The sequence below is a fragment of the Apus apus genome, chromosome 8, assembly GCF_020740795.1.
Source record: "Apus apus isolate bApuApu2 chromosome 8, bApuApu2.pri.cur, whole genome shotgun sequence".
NCBI lineage: Eukaryota > Metazoa > Chordata > Aves > Apodiformes > Apodidae > Apus > Apus apus.
In genome coordinates, this window is record NC_067289.1 from 6,082,935 (window position 1) to 6,104,098 (window position 21,164).

The following is a 21,164-nucleotide window of genomic DNA, read 5'->3' on the forward strand; positions in this document are numbered from 1 at the left end:
AGTTGATCAACTTGCCTGATATTCATGTTCTCATTGCACACGGAGTTGTTATGGACAGTGTGCACAATATGGATAAGGAACCTGTCTTGAAACATCTTAAAGAAACAGCTTTATACCCTACATGGCAGACAAAACCCCCAGAATTTAAATATAATTTTAATTTTCCATTTCCTTATCTTTAGATCCTTTTTTTAGCCCCCCTTCACAAAATAACAAATGTTCTATTATTTCTCCCCAGGCTATTGTTATGTGTGTTCTCAGTATAACAAAAGAGGTTTGTCTGAAAAGGCTGTATCTGAGTCACCTCTTTGCATTCAAAACAGCTGTACACCTGGGGCACATTCGTGGTCACTTCAAAATATGTCATTTTCAGCATTCTGGGTTTACATTATTTTAGCCCTGTGTCACTGCAGTGAGCAGAAGAAAGGAACTAACACACAAGTCTTCTGCATATCTGCAGACACCACAGAACTGTGCCAGCAGACCCAGACAGCGGGAGAAAGAAAATGCAAGTGCAGGTTGTTTGACCTAAAGCAGAAAAAGCTGGTCTGAAAAACATTCAGGTCAGTAAATCTAAAGGATCCAGAAGACGGATGAATACTGAGTGGGAGATGCTTAGAAATAACATACTACCCAACTGTAATGCTCACAGCAACTTGCTAATGTCTGATACTGTGATACAATGACAACATCTACAAACCAAATCAGCTTTGGGTAGCTAATGCTTAGGAATGTTTCAAGGTGAATACAGAGTAACATGAGAATCTCTTAGGAGTATTTCTTTTCATTGAAAAAAAATGAGTTACATGCAAAACTGTGTGAGCAATGGTAGAGAGAATAATGGTCACTCTACACCACATGGTCATTCCTTTGTCAGCATGTTGCCTACTGTCATCCAAATAAAAGGCTTTAGAACATCTTCTGTATGAAAAATAACACACCAGTTTCCAAAGTAGTCACTAGAGGAAAGCCAGTTTGGATTATAACATTCAAAAAATAGATTACCTGGAATGAAAAAAAACTTTCACCTGCCATTTTAAGTTCTTCCTTCACCTATACTTGAAAAAAAAATGTCCCCTATTGACTAGGGTAGTAGGTTGTTACTGTCTGGGGGACAGAATCTCTTGTTAATCACTGAAATTTAAGAGCTGTTAATAAGCGAGTGAGTAATTTTGGCGCTACTATTTCAAGCCACGTGTTTAGAAAAATAAATCACTAGAATCAAGTTTAACTGCCAAAGTCTGTATCCCGTCACCTAAAAAGGAGATATTAAGAGATTCCAAATCTTTGCATGTGAAAAGTATGTTTACTAAGTCTATTGGTGATTTTATGCAGTAGGTTAAAGTACTACAACACACAGAAATGATAGGATATGATAGAGAAGATATGGTATGTGGATAGAATGATCCTGTAACAATCTCAGCTGATAAATAAAAGGTGGCCTGCTGGACTGGACCTTCCCTCTCTTTGCAGATGTTAGAGCAATTGTGAAATCAAAGCTGGCCATTGCCATTAGGGCCTCTCAGGGTGCACCAATAAAGTGCTAACAGCATGGTGAAAAACTCAGCCTAATACGCTAGCTCAATTTTGTAAGCACAACATCCCCTCAGAGGTGTTCTGTACAGTATGTTGGTCTCTTCCTGCGCCTGCACCAGCGTGTGTGTCTATAATAAGCTTCTCTTTGTTTCTCACAGTGGCCCCGGTGAAGGGGGAGGCAGCAGCAAATAATGGACTGAGTGACATTCAGTACCAGACTGCAAATGCAGATGTCAGACAAAACGGATGCTGAATTTGGCTAATGAAGCTACAGCCTGCAGGAAGAACAAGCAGCTTTTAACAGTGCTTTGGTAAACTAAGTTATTTAATATGTGTCAATTTCAGTGGAAAAGTTCTCAGAGAACTTTACAGCACATGTACAGGAGCCAGAGAGGCAAACCACTCTGTTACCAACAGCAGCACCTCAAACAGCCAGCAGCACCGATACCCACACACACCCAGCATCCCCACCCCTCACTGTCCTGTTCCCCCTACTGAGTTCAGTGTATGAGGCCTCTCATTTTAAGCCTAACTTAAATGACATAAAGCAACTTGAAACAGAGGGCCTCTTCCTCAGCCTCCCTGACCTGCCCTGGCTACTGTAGCACAGCAGAAGTACCAGGGTGACCGCTGATTCCCTGTCAGGGCAGGCAGAGCCCTGCTGTGCATGAGTGGGCTCAGCTCCTTCCCCTTTTTCCCTCTGCAGGAGCTGGTGGGCAGCAGCAGGTCCAAGCTGGAGAGAAGCCTTAACCCACCAAGGCTCTCCTTTCAGAGTAGCAGTTTTGGTTCTGATCCCACCGAGCATGATTGCTTCTCTTAGACTCCTGAAATCTGGGATGTGGGCTGGAGGAATTAGAGAGGCCCTCTGTACTGAGGCTGCAAGAGCTGAACCCTCCAACCCTACCCTGTAAATCTACACCTAGAAGGCACATCCTTAATTTGCTTCCAAATCAGATGAACTCCATGATCAAGAGCTCTTAGGCAGAAACTTTTAAATGATGGCATTCTCCATCAATTTATACCAATTCTATTGCAACAAAGCAGCGGTTTTTTCTATCACTTACCTGTACAGAAATGGGTTGAGAATACTTAGCTGTCACAGATTCTATACTATAGCAAGTATATATGTGGTTGCTTATTTTCTGCATCTGCTCACAACAAGCAGAGGTTTCTGGGTATGGCCACACTTTACAATACAGCTCGTTCATGAAGTATGTGGACATCCGTCTTCTATCAGCCAGTGAAGATAAAAAAAATTGCTCAGAATTAGGAAGACTAAGGACTTTACAAAGATGAACAGCATCCTGGGATGGCCGTCTGACTTTGCTGCTACAATCTCTATTTATAAATATCTTCACATAGTTTTTCATTTTTCCAGTTTCCTATCACAGATTTTGCAAATGTGGTTCCACTCATTAGTACAAAATACCTTCTTTCATCAAAAGCATCTTGAACAGCTTGTGCCTCACACACCACACAGGCAAGTCTCCCACCAGCTATAATCCCCTCTGCCCACTTTTGGGTCTGACCTCATACCTGATATTAACATATTTTTGCAATAAAAAGCAGCATTGGATTGTTAGAATTGGCAGGTTTTAGATGAGGCACTGAGTTCCCTTGTGTTATTTCTGCTGACTTTTCTAATCAAATATAAAGATCCCATGACACATTTTGACAAAAAGTAGGGCACAGCTGGCTTATTTATTCTTTGACTAAAAATAGGCTTCAGTGTCCAGCAGGTTGTAATGTATTAGCTAGCACTTCAAGTGTAATAGCTGCTGTACCTGCCCCGATACAGCTAAATTACCAGTTCATCTTTGCAATATGCTAATTATGAAAATCAAACATCGAGCTTCACTGTTATTTTAGTAGTTCCATTTTGCTAAAAGGCTTACTAGGACTAGACTGTCCAACAATTGAAAAGGCAGTAAAATACCTTCTCATCCTTCCTGGAGGAGTTTCTGACACCCTTCCAAGCACAGCACAGCATGTTTTATATCTCTTGGGTTAATGCTGTATTACTGTTCTCAGCCAGAGGCAAAGACTAGGAAGAGATTCATTACAGGAACTGGAACACAAATGGCTTAAAGAAAACCATATCTCTCTCACCTTCCTTACCTCATTATTTTCTAGCGGCCTTCTGATAACAGAATGGATGTAACCACTGTGAAAATTAACAATGAACACAAATAGTATTGAGTGTATCATACTTTTTAATAACTCTGAATATCAAATGTGCTATATTATTTCTGAATTTGGCCTTGCAGAAGACTTTCAACTGGTTTTTTTTGTCAAGTTTGCTTTGAGAAGCTCATTGTCGAGTCACAATGGTTTAAGTCAGGGTTAGCAAGACTTCATTGTGTGTAGAACTGCCATAAGAGAGAAAACACAGAGTCTTTAGCCCCTAAATTACATAAATGTAGTTATTGAGTTAAATACATGTACTAACCTGCAGCACACAATGAACATCACTTCTGAGTTTGGTCATGTGCCATTTGTGAACTATGAAAGACTTGCTCAGAAACAAATAACCCTTTATCTTGCACAAGTTCTATGTCATGTGCAAACCAAAGAAACAGATAAAAGCAAATGTGATATGTTACTGCTACCATAAGACACAGGTACTGTGTTAACACTTCACTAGCCCATGGGAAAACATGATGATGCTACTGGAAAGCTAGTCCATCTGTATCTGTCTATGCCTACACATCAGGGCAAAATGAAGAAGTTACAGTGAAATTTAAAAAATCAGAAAGCACAAGAAAATTAACAAATACTACATGCAACATCATTAATCTAAAAAGATCAATTCTTAACTACAAATGGACTATTATTCTGAATCCCTATTTAAGATCTCAGATTTGAACTTTCTTCCCTCTGGCAAATGTGTTATAATTTTAATACTACTTATAAGCTTCTGGTTTTAAAAGGACTATAAAAAATGCATATGTGTAGCAGGTAGGCATGCAAAAGGCATTAATAGATTTCTTATTAAGGATGTTTTAAGTGTCTAGAAACCTCTCTAATACTAATTCATGAGCTTCTAATCATATAAATGTTTCTTTTGTTATAAAACTCCTCTTCTACACTAAGATCAGTGCAAGCAGAGTCACTAAGACACGCTAAGATCAGTGAGAACCAAGAATTTTCAGCCCTCTGCTGTAATACCTGTTGTTAGTGCAGCTAAGTGCAGAAACACTTTCATCTCAGGAGTCTATTTATTTCACTTCCATGATCAGGAGCCATGAGTTCCCCTCTCAGAAAAACCAGCACTCTGACATGTTTCAGAGCAGTGCCCACAAAGTATCACTTAATGGGCACTGCACAACCAATGCAGGAGAGATTCTGGAAATATTCCATCTTCTGAAGCCATGATCCTCACAACCTTTTGTTGACAGGAAATCCGGTCATCCTGAATCTGGAAGATTCACAGTATTTCTAGGAATTACATTTTAGACAACTTCTTTGAGCTACGGATGCATCATCTTTACTTTTAGTCCTCAATAACTGAAGTTACTAAAGCTGGCTAGATGCCACTAAAAAAAAAAAAAAGTCTTGTAGCTTAAGAGGAAAAGTGGTTTATTATTATTACTTTCAAAACTAACAAATTAAGCCTTACTATTTTGGAAAATCCAGGCTTTGTGCTAAATTGCTTTTGCAACAATGTTTCCAGGTATTGATTAACTGAAACAAAATACGTGTGTGTTTCCCCCGCTCTGTCTGACAATCTATCACAACAAGTCTGAAAGCTCCATTTATATGACTCATCTGCCTTAATAGTTAAACAACTATGCAAATGATGCCAAGTCTGTATTTACCGCAACTTTGTCAGCGAAACAAATCACTGAGCAGGTGAATCATGAAATTACTGTCTGTGTGGATACTAAGTAAACACAGAGGAAAGCAGAGAGATGCCAGCTTAACTTCAGGCTTCCCAATCAATTTCTCCTTCCCATCTCCTTTTCCATATCGCTGTGACATGGCTAATATGAGCAGAAGAACTCTTCTGCTTTTTCCTCATGGTGCAGCCCATTTGGCTGTGGTTCAGAAAGTCCCTCAGACACGTCAGGAGAACTGAAGCAGATGCTTAAGAAGCAGTTTGCTCAGGAGAGAGTACTTGCTGCATCTATCCCCAGAAGGGAACATGGGCTCTCATTTCCAGGAGGAGAAGTGCATCCATTTCAATGGCTCCACCACTCAGTGTGTAGCTCTCCTGCTCGGAGGGGGCTCACAAGGGGCTTTTGTTGCACTTCTGCTCTGCAATGAAGAAGCCCTCAGAGAGGGCTGGCCATCTGGACAAGGTTAGGTCACCTTTGCAAGAGAACACATTCCAGCAGTTCGTAAAAACGTGGCTGAAGAGCATTTTTTTAATTCCTGGAATGTACGTCATTGCCAAAGAAGGTAGCTAAGCTCAGGAAAATATTCCATGGGGAGCAAACAAATTCTTCTGCAAACCCATTCCTCCCTGCTCCACCCCAGCTGACATTACACAAGTTGAATAATGCATGTCAAGGTATTAAGTAACATGTAAACACTTCCAGTAAATGTTTCTGCTGCAGGCCTTGGCTTAACTGGTATTGCTTCCCCCTGTGATAATGGAAAAACAACTCCCTCAGTTCTTCTGCACCTAAAGCTTAATATTAATGAAGTGTTTCCTACCAGTCACTGACTGGAACCTTCCTCCTTCCCTATCTCCCAATATAGATTTTAAAACACTTGAAAAATTACCTAATGAAGCCTTACTCAGAGATGTCCTTCTCTGAAAGCCTCTGATGGCCTCAGAGCTTATGCAAAGGGTAACTTGATGTCCCAAAAACATTTTAGTTCCCGTAACACATTTAAGGACAAATAACAAATTCCAATCAGAAACAAGTTGGGTTCTTCTCATGCCTCCAAGTATGTTTTATATGAAACCCTAGCCTCCCATCATGAATTGTCCAACAGTATTTACACACACACCCCAATTTTGAGATGATGTATATTCACATTTTTTTCACAGGGTGTGAGAGCACAGTGTTGGGAAGCCACAGTCCTTCTCAATCTGGTAAAGGAAGTCCCCTTGGAATTTAGTCTTGCTTTAGGCATGCACAGTGTTTGCACAGCATATGCCAATAATTCCTTTTCCTTTACTGTCTATGACACTCCAGAACAGGGGCAGATGCAGTTCTGAGCCAACTAAGCAAAAGGCCAAAACATCACTGGGATGGAGATGGGCTCTTGAATCACCTCCATGAGATTGAGAACCATTAGTCCCAAAGAAGAAGTGCCCAAGGAAATTTCTGGGATTTTCCACTGGAATCTGTACTTTCCCAAAGTGTTTTCTGTAGGAGAGACTGACCTAGGGTCAAGTATCTAAGGAACTACTAGGAAACACCACCAAATTCCACTCTGAAAAGCGCTTGGGCAAAAACTTTGAACAGAACTGTTGAGTAGGAAGGTAAAGTCATGCATTTTCTATAACTTTTTCCAAGTATAAATTATTTGTTTCAATGTCTGTTAGCTGCACAGGACTGAGAGTTGTGGGGCAAGCTGGATTGTTTCCCTTTGCTCAAGTGAATCGTTTTCCTGGCAATCAAACTTGCAGCCAGCTGAGGACATGACACCCGCAGCATTAAACATTACTGAGAACCAAGGGTCTCATTGAGCATGAAAAACATTCTTCTCAGTACACAAGGACGCTTGAAAAGAAAAAAGCTCAACTGATCTTTCAAGCTGAAAGTATGGCAAACTAACAGGGGGTTTTAATGTGGTTTTGATAAGAGTTCATAAGCAATGGCCATACATGGAGTCTTATGGCATGACAAGACACAAGAACATCCAAAGAACAGGAGATTAATAACCTGCTTTGATGTTTACTGACCATTTGGCTCCAATACAACTTTTTGGAAGATTGTCTTAGAGTGAATTTAGCTTCTCTGGGCTTCATTCTTGAGTTGCAACAAGACTGCACCCAGAAACAAACTGCAGCTAGTAAGAAAAGTACTTCTGTTTGGGCAATACATGACATGGAAAGGAGAAATACCAGAGAACAACATTCTCCAAGCCCTCTCTTTCCTCCTGCTTACAGCAGCAGCTTTTTTTGCCTTATCTTGCACATCTGGATGAGAAGTAATGGATTAGTGGTATTCAATATCACAGCTCCCAACCCCAAGGCCAGCAGCTCTTAGTAGGCTTCACACCTCTCTATGAAAACTGCAACATTTTGACTGCTCAAAGACAATAAAGTATAGGGAAATAGAAATTATGGCCACTGTGGCAAAATCAGGTCACAGTAACATGGAAACTACTGTGCACATCTCAGTAACTGATGTGGGCCTACTTTTATGTCTGGACTGATCAGGACAAGCACAAAGCAAAAACTGCCAGAACGAGCCTGTCCTGCTCAGAAAATTCTTTCCAGCAATTCAGCAATGAGTTAATGATTGCATTACAACTATCATAGGAATGCCGTGCTCAGTACAGAGTGTTTTGAAGCAAGGTTTGTGAAAGTTACTTTCCTGCTGCTCTTAGTTCCCCCCGAGAAGAGGAACTATTGGAAAGACCAAACCATCTGCAAACACCTTTGCAGAAAGCTCTGGCTACCCACAGCTGCTTTCCTAAGAAAAAGTAACTCACTGCATTCTTAATTCCTCTTTATACTGTGAAAAAAACTTTTTTTTTTTTAAAGACTAATAATTTCCAATTATTCCAAACTTCTAATTTCCAGACTTTTAAGAATATTATTGCCAGAGCTAAGTAGACTCTTGGGAAGACCAGTGGCTTTTAGACTTTTCAAGAAATTATATTAAACTGAAAAGATGTTTATTTTTCAGTCAAGGCACTGAAGGCACCAAAGCTCAAGTATGAACTTCCAATACAGGGAGAAATGTGAGGACAGCAAAATAAATACATTTGCACTTCCCTTTTTGCCCTCCACCCCCCCCCACCCTCAAACAATCAGTGTGTCCCCCAGCTCTCTCCTGTGACATCTCTGTGGGGCCCCAGGAAGAGGCCAGGATCTGCCACCGCCTCCGCGCCAGCCACACGTGGCACGAGCAGGACATGGCACTGCAGGCTGGAACAAGAGGGGCTTCCTGGGGGGCTCATCACAGTGCACATTGCACACGTGTAGGTGTATATAATCCACACCTCCCTGAAATGCTGCAGCAATTTGGACTTGTGACTTTTGATACACACAATAAACGGCAGAGCTCAGCCTGACACCCACCATAAACTGGCTGTTATTAAAGCAGGGTCTGGCAGGAGCCAGCAGCCCCTGCACAGCCTCCTGGTTCTCTGCATGAGTCCTGTCTATCGTATCCCACCACAGAGCTGGGAGCAGATTCATTGTCTGGCAGATGACTATGGAATGCCAAGACTTGGATGGTAATGAAAGCCCATGCACATTTGGCATATGAAAATGTTTACATACCTGTCTACCCATAGATGTGTCCTCACTACTACTGTGCTTGGAGCAGAGGGCTTTGGCAAGCCTACCACAGCTGCACTGATCCATATCTGAAACAACAGTGAGCTGCTAAGGCAGAGCAGTGGTGTAATGCCGTTAAACAAGAGCACACTGCCTTTAGCTATCCCATGCAAATCCAACAGGATTCCTAATGCCACTATACAACTGGTACCAACACAGAATCATTTAAACTGAAACTTCAAGCACACGCTTACCATGTAATTAAACTATATTTAAAATTTATTTTTTCAAGTACAACTTCCATTTAGGGTTAATCAGCTATAGTTTGGACTAGAGGGGTGTTTCACATCAGCAAAAAGTATCAAGTACCAACTTAAAAATGCCATCTTTGTTCTCAAGCACCATTAACAAGGATTGGATCCAACACCTAGAATAGCCACATACAGAAAAATAAATCATCTCCATATTGTAGTGAAAAAAGTCTCTATTTTTCAAATACACCCTATAAACTTAAAAACCGTCCTATGCCAATTTCTTCATATAACCTATCCAAATTAACCTTTTAAAACACTATAATTAAACATTTGTGTGCTTTCCTTTAATAATTTAACTTAAAGATGTGTACTTAACCTTTGAATCACGACTCTAATGCTGAATATTCCTTTGAGAAAAAGTCTTGAGTAAAGTATTAGAGAGTTCAGTACCTCATTTATTCTAATCTTATTGACATCTCAAACTACCATTTTCCATAGATATATGTTAAAAAGAAATACACACATATATGGAAAATGAGGTCCTGTTACAGGATGTCAGGGTTTCTACTAAAGAATTTGCCACTGCACTTTGTTGCTTAATCCTTTTATGCAAACATAAGAACGTAAAAGTAAATTATCATTTACTATAAACATACCTTGAAAACCTGAGCTTTACTTTATTTTGTGGTTTTCTCTCCTTCCTCCACACGAACAGCTGAGGGAACAGACATGCAGTTCCACAGCACCTTGGCCATATGAACTCTATTAAAAACCTGATTATTTCAAGTTGCTAAAGATCAGGTGATAACCTCCCTCGAAAGAGGAAAAAATGTGAACAGGCCCTAATTAGTATTTGATATAGAAGTGGGGCTGTGTAAACCCTGAATTAGAATAATAATGCCGGGAGACTCAACAAAAGGTGCTTTGTTTCTCACGACAGCCGGTAGGCACAGCCCCGGGGCCTGCCCCTTCCCGTGCCGGCTGCACACTAACTGTGTTACACTGGTTTTCCACACCCTGCTAAGATACACCTGAAAGGTGCTTTTGTACTGGAATGTAAAAGGACAAACTGGTGTCCCATGCTACACATCTTGCCTGAAACAAAGCATTTTGAAAGAAATCCTTCTGGGCAAACTCTGAATAAATGGCACCCACAGTAAGGTAGCTCTTACCGTAACACTGACTTGCCCCAGGGCTCAGTGTCGGGGCCAGTTCTCTCTAATATCTTTAACAATTATCTGGATGAGGGGATCGAGTGCACCCTCAGTAAATCTGCAGATGACACTAAGTTGGGCAGTGTAGGAAGGCTCTACAGAGGGATCTGGACAGGCTGGATCGATGGGCTGAGGCCGAATGTATGAGGTTCAACAAGGCCAAGTGCCAGGTCCTGCACAACAACCCCATGCACCACTACAGATGAGCTACTGGTGAGGTTGCATCTCAAATCCTGGGGTCAGTTCTGGGCTCCTCACTACAAAAAGGATATTGAGGGGCTGCAGCAAGTCCAGATGAGGGCAGCAAAGCTGGTGAAGGGTCTGGAGCACAAGTCTTAGGAGGAGTGACTGAGGGAACTGGGGTTGTTTAGCCCGGAGAAAAGGAGGCTGAGGGGAGGAGATCTTATCACTCTCTACAGCTACCTAAAAGGAGGTTGGAGAGAGGTGGGGTTGGTCTCTTATCCCTACTAACAAGCAACAGGACAAGAGGAAATGGTCCTAAGTTGTGCCAGGGGAGGTTTAGATTGGATATAAGGAGAAACTCCTTCACTGAACGGGTAATAAAACACTGAAATAGGCTGCCCAGGGAGACGGTTGAATCATCATCCCTGGAGGTGCTTAAGAGACATATAGACATGGTGCTGAGGGATATGGTTTAAGCACTGGACTTGGTAGAGTCAGGTTATGGTTAGAATCAATGATCTTAAAGGTCTTTTCCAAGCAGAACAATTCTGTGTTTCTGTGACTGAAGAACACACACTCAGAGAGCATGTGCAAGTTACCCTGCATGCTTGGTGCACCCATGGCATTGCCTGCAGACCATCAGAAACCTCAGCTCTGGGAACACTGCTCCTCCCAGTCTTCACATGAAGAAGGAGTTCCCTCTTCTACCTGCATTTTGTAGTGATGGGAATATGCTGTTGCAGCTGATATGAATGATCAATTCACCCAACAGCAAACAAGTAATCTGTGTATTAGCAAAGTGCTTTGTGATTAGCAAATTGGGATGAGATTTCAGGCTACTAAAGTCAGAAGACTACAAATAAAGGCCTCTCTAGCAGGTTTATTGCCAATTCTGCATTACTGTGAATGCTTCATTCAAGTTCTTTGACAGACACTGAAATACCAGGTAACTTAATTCACAATCTACCTTTTTAATGCACAGAAAATGACAATTTGCTTTGCACTCTGGGTCTGTAGTGATTGATTCCACATGCCCACACACATAACCTTATGTATGTGAGCAATCCTGCTGAGTTCAACCATTCTTCCAAACCAGTCTGTGCTCAGGGAATGTCAGCATCTGTACATTTTGCTCTTTTCCTATTCATCCCATCTGTTTACAGCCATTCCATCCAGTTGACTGTGATTTTCCAAGGTTTCAAATTCACCTTTTTCCTTTCGGTTTTTCCTATCTGATGTACATTTAATGATATTAAGGGGAAATTTATTAAAGAAGTAGCTTAACTCAGTTTCTTTCCATAGTGTTTCTCCAAACTGGCTGGCTGAGTGTGACCTTTTCAAAGGTATTTGGCAGAGGCCTGTCATTTGTCAAGTTCTTTTTCCAGTTTTTGCCAGTGTGAGTTTTAAAATCAGTATCTAATCATTTTTGTTACATCAGATCAAAAAAATGCTCTCTAGCTGTGTTGACATCTTTTAATCTAAATCCTTAAAACTGCATGAGACAAACGAAGTACATGGTGGAAAAAAAACTCACAGAAGTCTGGTTTGTGGCAAAAATTCCACCTAAACATAGAGCAGGAGAGAGAGAAAAAAATACAACTCTTGAATGCTATTTCCCAAGTGTTTGTTAAGAATTTTTTTTTTTTTCTTAATCTCAAATCAACAGTACTCTCAAGTCAACAGTGCTAGATCTGGTCTTGATGAGATCTGTTGAAAATATAATGGGACATCATCTCATTCTGCTGCTCTGCCATCTCCAGTAAATTGTATGTCCACGGCATGTGTAGAAACCACACTTCTTACAGCTTTTATCAAGCATTGATTGGTGTGTTGGTTTTGGATGCTAGGGTAGAATCAGGAGACCAGCTCAAATATCTTCTTACAGTTGCTGCTGAATTGTAACTATTTTAAAAGATTGAGTATGACAAGTCAGAGAGAGGAACAACGAGTTTTATTCATCGAAAAATCTTACTAGCCTTCAAAGCAAGTCATATGAGAGACATATAAATACTTATTTTTATAGCTTCTGCCTAAATTAGAAACTAGATTAAAAATCTCCATGTCCCTCATAAACTTCCTCCACTCTCTTATTATTTTTTGATAATGCACTATCCCCTTCATTTTTTTTCTTCCTCTTATCCCTTCTTGTCCTTTGTCTCTCCACTCTTCCCATCCTACTGCATCTTGATTTCATGTTCACTTGTAACCTCATGTTGGATTCAGAGATCCAATACATCAAGTTCTGGCATTTTGGAAACTGGGCAATTCTCAGCTATGAAAAGACCTTCCCATCTTGCTTTCCTCAAACAAACCATTAATGAAAAGTCCAGGAGAAAACAAAACAAAACCCACAAAACAAACAAACAAAAAAACCACAAAAATGCCAAACAGCAAAACCTAAGACCACTTAAAATTACAGTGTTACCTGTTTTCAGGGTTCCCAGTGTAAAGCAAAGGCCAGGAACAGATACAGATTAAACTATCTAGGATTACTTTTAATATTTTAGCTCTAGGAAGTAGACAGAAACCGTAACTACACAACTGTGCCAGAAATCCCAAAGGATGGGGCACATCTGAACTCCTCAGCCTTGCTGCAGGTCCTGGCTCAGTTATTTTATCTTATGGTACCACACATCCAGTAACAGCTTAACAAAATGAATAAAAAGCCAGAATCTAGCCCTACTAAGCAAGCTATGTTCAAATATGTTTCATAACAAGGTAAGAAAGACATCAATTTAATGTGAGACAAATAAATGAGAAAAATTGCCAGAGGCAAAATTCACTAGGAAAACGGCCATTTCCTCACCCTCTGTCTTTTGGAACCAGACCAGGCCAAGCTAACTGGGTGAGGCACAAGTGCTGGCCATTCAGCCAGCTGAAGAGGGGGGAGAAAGAAAAAGAAAAAAAGAAAAAAAAAAACCCAAACCAAAAACCAACAAAAGAGTGAAAACTGTTTCCACATGAATACTTGGAGCCATCCAGACCAGGCAGCTCTGTTGGAAGCTGATTTGTGCACTTGCTGAATTAAACTTTTGAAGTCAACCAGTCATTTTCTGAGCTGCAGTAAAATACAGATGGAGACTTTTGCCTTGGAAAGAAGAGATTATGAGAGCGAGAGGCAAACTTGCAGCTGGATGAGAAACTGGCAACAAGGACAACACACTCTACAAGAGGTAAAGGAAACCACAGCAGCTCCTTGGATTCACATTCGTGTAAGAGAAGAGAACTGAAACCAGACAGTTCGGTATCTCTAAATGGTACCAACTGCTTTATTGGTAGGGCTGAACAAGTTTACAGCCTCAGAAGATTGCAATCTCCCTTGCCATACAGGAAAGAAAAATTGTTTCTCTTAGACGAACTCAGAGTTACTCAACTCTAATTAATCTTCTCAAACAGGAAAGCCCTGCCAGCACAGGTGGAATTACAATACGCTGGCTGTGCAGCTGGGGAACAAGAAAAAAGGGATTTCCGTGTTCCCATCTCGCTCACCAAAAACAGGGTGCAAATACTGTAAGTAATACACACAGCTGAAAAAAAAACAAGCAAGTAAAAAAAACTGAAAGGAGGACTATAAAGTCACTTAGGTCATGAATAAGAAAGTTCCTTACAGTACCAACTGAAGTTTGAGCCCTTCCGAGGAGGCCACCATCACTTTGGAAGTTCAGTTACAGTGCAAAGGAAATTTATCTGAACATATATTTTAGGAAACAAAGTCAAGAGGACATTTTGCGGACTTTGGACATCAGCGGGATTCCTGAAGGAGCCCTGTAATGTGTACTGACAACACCAGCTACTCTCGGCCATCTCTTTGATCTCTGTAATTGGTATTTTGAAATACAGTTTACACTGCTACTTGCTGGACCACATCACAAAAGCTGACTGAAAATTTCAGTTGCCATTGAAATGTTACTTGAGCTAAAAGTCAATACAAGAAATGGACATTATTTTTTTATATTTACTTGTCTGCAGCATTTTAACTGCCCAGGTGTGTAGAAAAGAGGGATATAAGCAATTATTTATATTGCTACACACTTCTGTCTATCTAACTGGAAGCAAAAAGACTTAGGGACATGTGGAGATGATGCATGTCATCACTGCTTGTAGGGCATGCCCTGCACTCTTTGCTCTGACTACTAAGGCTGTGTTCAAGTTCAGCTTAGGATAAACAATATTTTTCATGAGGGCTCATTTCAAGCTCCCCAGAGCCATCTGTATCAAAAGAACAATGCACAGCAGACTTCAGACGAACTAAAATAAAATAAATTAAATTGTGTCTACAATGAAAACAGCTAACACAAATAGCAGCACCAAAACTTCATTTAGGCCAGGGAAAGTTCAGTAAGTCACTGACAAGAGAGCAGTAAGGGCGGGACACTGAAACGTATGTTTCTCTCAGAGGAACAGTGCTCTCATTATAAAATCACTTAAATGCTTCTAACCATCTGAAGTGACCCTCTCTCATCAGATGCCCCAAAACAAGCAAGTAACTAAACCAAGAACAGATTAATTTCCTTTAACTACAGACAACATCACCATACCCACTCACCCAAGGAAAAGATACAGATATTTACTATTAATAAACACAATACTGTGAGGGATATTACTTTGTTTTTTTTTATTTCCTACAGATACACATAAGTAGCTCTCAATTTAGACTAAGTAAAAGACTAACTTCTCTCACATATACATCTCAGTCAATATAGGTATTCACATTGTTATGTTACTTTCTCATGAACTTATGTTTTAATGCTCCATTTTCAAAAGGCATTGAACCCACAGGACACTTTAGCAGTTGATACAGTATGGTACCACACAGCAAACACACACTTAGACATGACCTGAATACATGCAACAGAGGCAGTACAGTAAGTAAGATTACATAGCTGGTCTTTCATTTCAACCTGGATACTAGTTCCAGCAAGAAACTAATATATATTCACCAAAACAGATGTCCATCAAAGCCACAAAAGCAATTTAATGCTGGCACATATGCTGACAATACTACATCAGAGCTGTGAGTAACCCAACAAAGGAAGCTGTAGGTAGATCAAAAGTACAAGCTGGTCCAAAATGTGTGCACCAACATTAAGTCCATTCTCAGTCAGGCCTCTGTGATTCAGGCTGCTACACTCAGTATTTCAAGTAAATATACAGGAACAATAGAAAATAATTATCCTGGCCATACTGGAGAGGGAGGGTGTTCAATTGAAGGAGAAGACAAAAGTTATCCTGTGATTTAACAGACATGTCCTTCCTGTTAACATGGATTGGTAAGACACAGAATTTAACATAAGGTAACTTTGCAATGTTGGGATAATATGATGCTTTGCTAATACAACGTTTTCCTTTCTACAAGATTAAATTAAAGCTCTGGTTTTGGTTGCTAAGTTAGTAAGGGGGCAATTTATATTTTAAAGAAAAAGCTATCCTAAATTCCTGGCAAATTACAAGGTTTAAGTCAGCTCTAAAAGGAATTTGTGTCAGCTGGAAGATGGCATCTATGTGAAAGATTAATAATGAAAACCAACCTCTTTAAAACGTAGAAGTAGTGCGTGTTGAATGTATCATCACCTGCAAGACTGGTTATGTTAATAATCCTTCACATTATGCCAAGCAGACTGAAAATAATTACTAGTTCATGAATAACCTTTCCACAGAAGCCTCAGTGCCAACGTTGTTTTGACTTAACTACAATTAATAAGAAATAAAATCCCAAATATTCAGGCCTTGAATACAAATTCCTTATATATGAAGTTTATCTTCAATTTTCATGGGAGTTTCTATCTCTCAAAGCATTACCTTGTCAAGGCCAATGGAGTTCCTGGATCACAGTGTCACTGGTGTCGCTATTCACAACTCTTTAATAAAGCCCATTCTGTTGATGAAACGGAGAAGATGATTCAATGCATACACACAGGGGTTCCACCACTGAGCTCTGCTGAGCCCCCACAAATGCTCAGACAGTTAAAAGCAGGGTACAGAGATGCCTTCAAACAAATCAGAACTTAACTGATTGTGATGTTTAGGGGGTGCTCATTAAGTCCTGAAAGCTGTCCATCTCACTGTGCAAGCTCTTTCCTTCTCTTGCCTGAAGTAGCCAAGAAACAATAGTCAATAGGCAACATGTCTCAAGCCAGCAATAAGGAACGTCTGCGAGGACACAGGACTGTGAGAGAGGATGAACAGGAAGAGAAGGAAATGGAGCATAAAGCAAAAGATGGAAGTGAGGAAGGTCAGAAGGCTGTTTATACATATGTAATATCTCTAAAATACAGTCACACCCCAGAGAGATGCAGGTGGCAAACTGATCTCATTAGAAAAACCACAATGATTCATAGACAAAGTTCATTTTTGCCTAGGATCCTGTTTCCAGCACTGCTCATACCCAGATGTTGCAGAGGAAGGTTCCCAGCCACAATATCTGACAGACTTAAATGGGATCCCTGCAAGACAGGCCAGAAAAGTTTTGCTAAAATTTACCACCAAGTTATAGAAATATCACACCAAGCAGAAAATAAGATCTGCTATTCTGAACACAGCATGCATGAGCATAAAGTTTAGAACCTGCTCGTGACATTTTTCCCTGAAAACAGCACTTGGTACAGCACACAGCTCTCCAGCAGAACTCCCAGGTCCTAAAAAGTTTCACATATGCCTCAAAAGTATGGAAAATAAACCTGGCTACCCCCTGCTCTGTTAGCCTGGGAAATAGGCAACTAGTGTACAAACAGTACAAGATTCAGCAAGGCATGAAAGGGACTAGTATTACCACGTACACCATGCAGGCTTTTGGAGTGAAGCATACAGATTTAAACAGGCCACCTACTCTCAGGGAAGAAAGTGCCACATCATCCTGGCGTTCCACTCATGGATGCTGTCGAAGCGAGAAACAGACAAGATTGACTGCATTCATTTCCCATCCCTCTGTTAATGTTGGATCATAATAACTGCTGCCCGGGGCTGCTCAAAAACTCCATTATATTTTTCTACTGAAAATTGTGGCTTTCTCCATGGAAAACAAAACAAAACAAAACAAAACAACACCTTTCCACTAAAGGCACTCAGTCTGCCCAGTATTTTATTTCTAAACCCACAAGATCTACTATATTTTGTCTTTCAAGACAAACTCTGTTTTGAAGCTGTGCCTCACTGGAGCTGCGGCTCAGTGGCCCTGGACGCACCCAGCAGAGCACACCTCCCACAGGCTGATGTGAGCTCACCCAAAGGGGAGATGATGACACAGACAGGCAGATACGGCCCAGCCAGGGAAGCCAGTCTGTGATTGAGTCAAAGCTGTCAATCAAAAGTATTGAAAACTCTAAAAACAAGTGTTGGCAAGTATGCTACGCTTTACCATTTTCTGCAAAATAATGTATTTGGGGATCAGGTCTGTTTATCACCATTTCTGAGGCCCCTGGAAGCTGCCACTGCTAAAGACGGAGCCAATTACACCAGGACACAGGAGGCCCCAACAACAGGAGCTCCTGTTGTTGTCTGGCACTGCCAGACTCTTCCCATGCTTAGGAACTGCAAGTAGTTAGCTATTCCTTCTCCATTTCTTTTCCTTCTCAAGCATCTCAGCTCCATACCCATCCACTCTTATTGCCAAAAGGACTAAGCTCATCAAGGAATATTGTGCATCGCCCTGACAACATCAATTGTGTTTAGTGTACAAAAAACATTACAAATAATAACTATTACAAACATTCAAATGTTTAATACGGATTCTGAACCGAGGGCAATGGATAGTCCATAGTGCCTCAGTAGCTGTCTGTCTGAGATCTCTTACAGGATGTCTACAGGAACTAAACCCACATGCACATACGCTTATCAGCCCCCTCCCAGCCTGCTTACACAGTCAAGGACTCAAGGAACCTCCCACATGTTACAACTAACAGTAAAATACAACAGCCTGAAACTGAAAATACCCCCAGTCTGCCAAGAATGCAATCTAAGGGACAAACATACTGACAATTCTGAGCCCAACTCATATGATGAGACACTGATTGTCTCCGTGCTCCAAGTGAGCAGCTTAATTAGAACAGAAAAACAGAGTGATTAATCACAGCTGAGGAAAACACCTTGCTACAGAAGACCGGCAACATTAATGCTTTACATCATTTAAAAAAGTTGAGGTTATAGTTCAGAACAGCATATATGGAAAACACTTAAGGAAAAAGACATGAAATGTTGTTTTAATTGGTGAGCTCTTCCCATTAACACCCTAAACGGTTTGACACATGCTGGCAGGAGGTGTTAGCCTCAGACACACTGCCAGCCACACTTCTCCACGTCCCAGCAGCTGCCAGATCTTCCTGGGGTTTGAAAGTTTCCCTACTGGAGGCCCTGTTCCCAGGGGTTTCCAGTAAATTAGCCCTTCTAGTCACATCTCCTTGGCGCTTTTTTCTTTGTTGTTATTTGGCTTCTTTTTGATGCAGCAGCATCTAAACTTGTTCAATCTCAACCCCACTTCTCATGCCCTCACACCCGAAAATGGTAAGAGATCCTAGAAGCCCCTCCAAGGAGGGGGGGGATTCACCTCCTGGGGATGCACTACCACGAAGGGCTGGGAAGCCGCTCAACCACCTCCATTGAAGTGGAACAGAGGAGCTTCTCACATAACGAAACAGCCCCAGGCTCCAGCCAGAGGGAGAGGACCACGACAGAGCCCACACAGCCAGAGCCGAGCAGGGCAGCAGCCGGTAAGCCAGGCAGGGAGGAGCAGAAGACGATGCCCGGCCGGGCGCTGCCAGGGCAGAGAGCCGGGCTGTTCTGGCCCCTCAGCCCTGCTTTCGTCGCCGTACCAGCCGTCCCGGGCCGAGGAGCGCTCGGTTCCCCTGATCCCGCCCTGCCAACGGGCAGAGCCCAGCGCCGAGGAAAGCCGCCCGCCCCGGCACTCACCGCCCGGCTGGCTGCGAAACGGGACAGCCCACCCGGAGGCTCTCAGTCCTGGGAAGAGGTCAGGGAGAAGGTAAACATTTAAATAAAGAAGAAACAAGCCCAGCAGTCCTACCCGCCTGTGCTGCCGGCGCCCCGTCTCCCGCAGGCTCGCACCGACAGGGCGGACCCGGCCCCTCGACCGCCCCGCCCCCGGCCGGCCCCTCCGCCTCTGCTGGGTCCGGGCCCGGAGCAAAGGCGCTTCCAGACCTCAACGTTATGTGACAGTGGGTATCCCGGGCTGCGCCGGGGCTCCCGGCACCCTGCTCCCCCGGGCTTCAAGCAAGTTCCGTTTTTGTTTTTGTTTGTTTTTTTTTTTCCTCTGGCGTTTGCACTTCCCTGCAGCCCCCCAGCCCTGCCGGCCCCAAAGGAGCCCAGCCAGCCCCACAGCCCCCAGCCCTGCCGGCCTGGCACTGCCATACACAGCCCTGCAGGTGCCCCAGAAGGGCAAGTTCCTGTCGCCCTGGGCAGGAGGGCAGGCCAGTCCCCAAAGTTTAAAACATGACTTTTTCAGCCATGACTTTGCAGCTGGTTGTGAAACACTGAGCCATGCTAAATGCTGCCCAGCTACTCCTCGTTCTCTCCCCCTTTATCTCCTTTCCACTCTCCCTCTTTATCTACTTCCTTCAGGAAAGGTGATTATTGCACTAAAATCTGCTGGTTCATTGTGTGCCAGCGTCCAACTCCCCCTGAAGACCCGGCTGGAAAGGACCAGGTAATACTTGACACCGAGGGGGGAGATGCAGGGCCAAGGTCTGCTATGGCCAGTTAAGGACACAGCATCCTTGTCATCTCACACCTCCTCTTCCCAGCCAGATCTCGTGCTGGTGCATCTGCCCACCCCTCCATGCCTGCCTTCCTCACAAATGTCACGCATGCCACATGCCTCTACCTACCACAGAAACTCAGGCAGCAGTCCCTTGTCAGCCTCTCAGGCTGACACACACCATCCTGCAGGCATCTCCCTGCAAGAGCAGGGGATACCCTGGCTTGCCCGAGCCTGCACAGCACTGCTGCAGATTTTTCATGCACCAGCAGAAAGCAGCTACCCACAGCCAACACAGACATCCTGCTGATCTCTGGCCCTCAAAAATGCCTTCACTCAAAACACTCTGCTCTGCACTTCAGTAGCATCATATGCCAACCTTCACCAGCAGCACAGCCACCAGGTTTTGGGCCGCTGCTTGGGAGATGGTATTTAAATAAATCAAAACCTGTAACATCAGGTGTACTATTCACAGATGTGGAAATCCAATCATCGCAGGTGTCAGAGCACAAAGCTCTGCTGCTATGGTCTGCAGGTTGTATTTGGTGGGAAGGCCAGGGGGTGTCTGCTTGGAGATGTAAGACACCGTCAGAGCTAAAAGGAAGACAGTAAGCAGCCCCCACAGAATGTGTGGCCTCCATCACTGGGACCAAAGGCAATCATGGCTTCTAAGAAAAGCCTGAATCCAAAAGATGACCTAGCAGAAGGCCTGAAACATCCCACAGGGCAAGCTAAACCACGTATTTCTGTCTTATTGGCTGTTATCAAGCAGTAAGATTGGTGTTCATCAGCAAAGGAACTTGAGTTAATGGTTTCTTGTAAATTTTAGTACTTGCAGAAAGGTTTAATGAGAATTTTCAAAGCTA

At 42.4% G+C, this 21,164-nt stretch overlaps 1 protein-coding gene across 6 annotated transcripts in view; it reads right to left on the minus strand.

Moving 5' to 3' along the window:
* PIK3CB (phosphatidylinositol-4,5-bisphosphate 3-kinase catalytic subunit beta) overlaps window positions 1–21,164 on the minus strand; it is a 105,911-nt gene that overhangs the window by 72,760 nt on the left and 11,987 nt on the right. Inside the window, exon 1 of one of the 6 annotated variants that reach the window (XM_051626258.1) lies at window positions 19,609–19,624. The exons of 4 other annotated variants lie outside the window; for them this stretch is intronic. The gene's annotated coding sequence lies outside the window, so the exon portion shown is untranslated. Of the gene's footprint in view, window positions 1–16,394; window positions 16,508–19,608; window positions 19,625–21,164 lie in introns of those variants that run through there. One more of the 6 variants, XM_051626257.1, reaches the window with a different exon arrangement.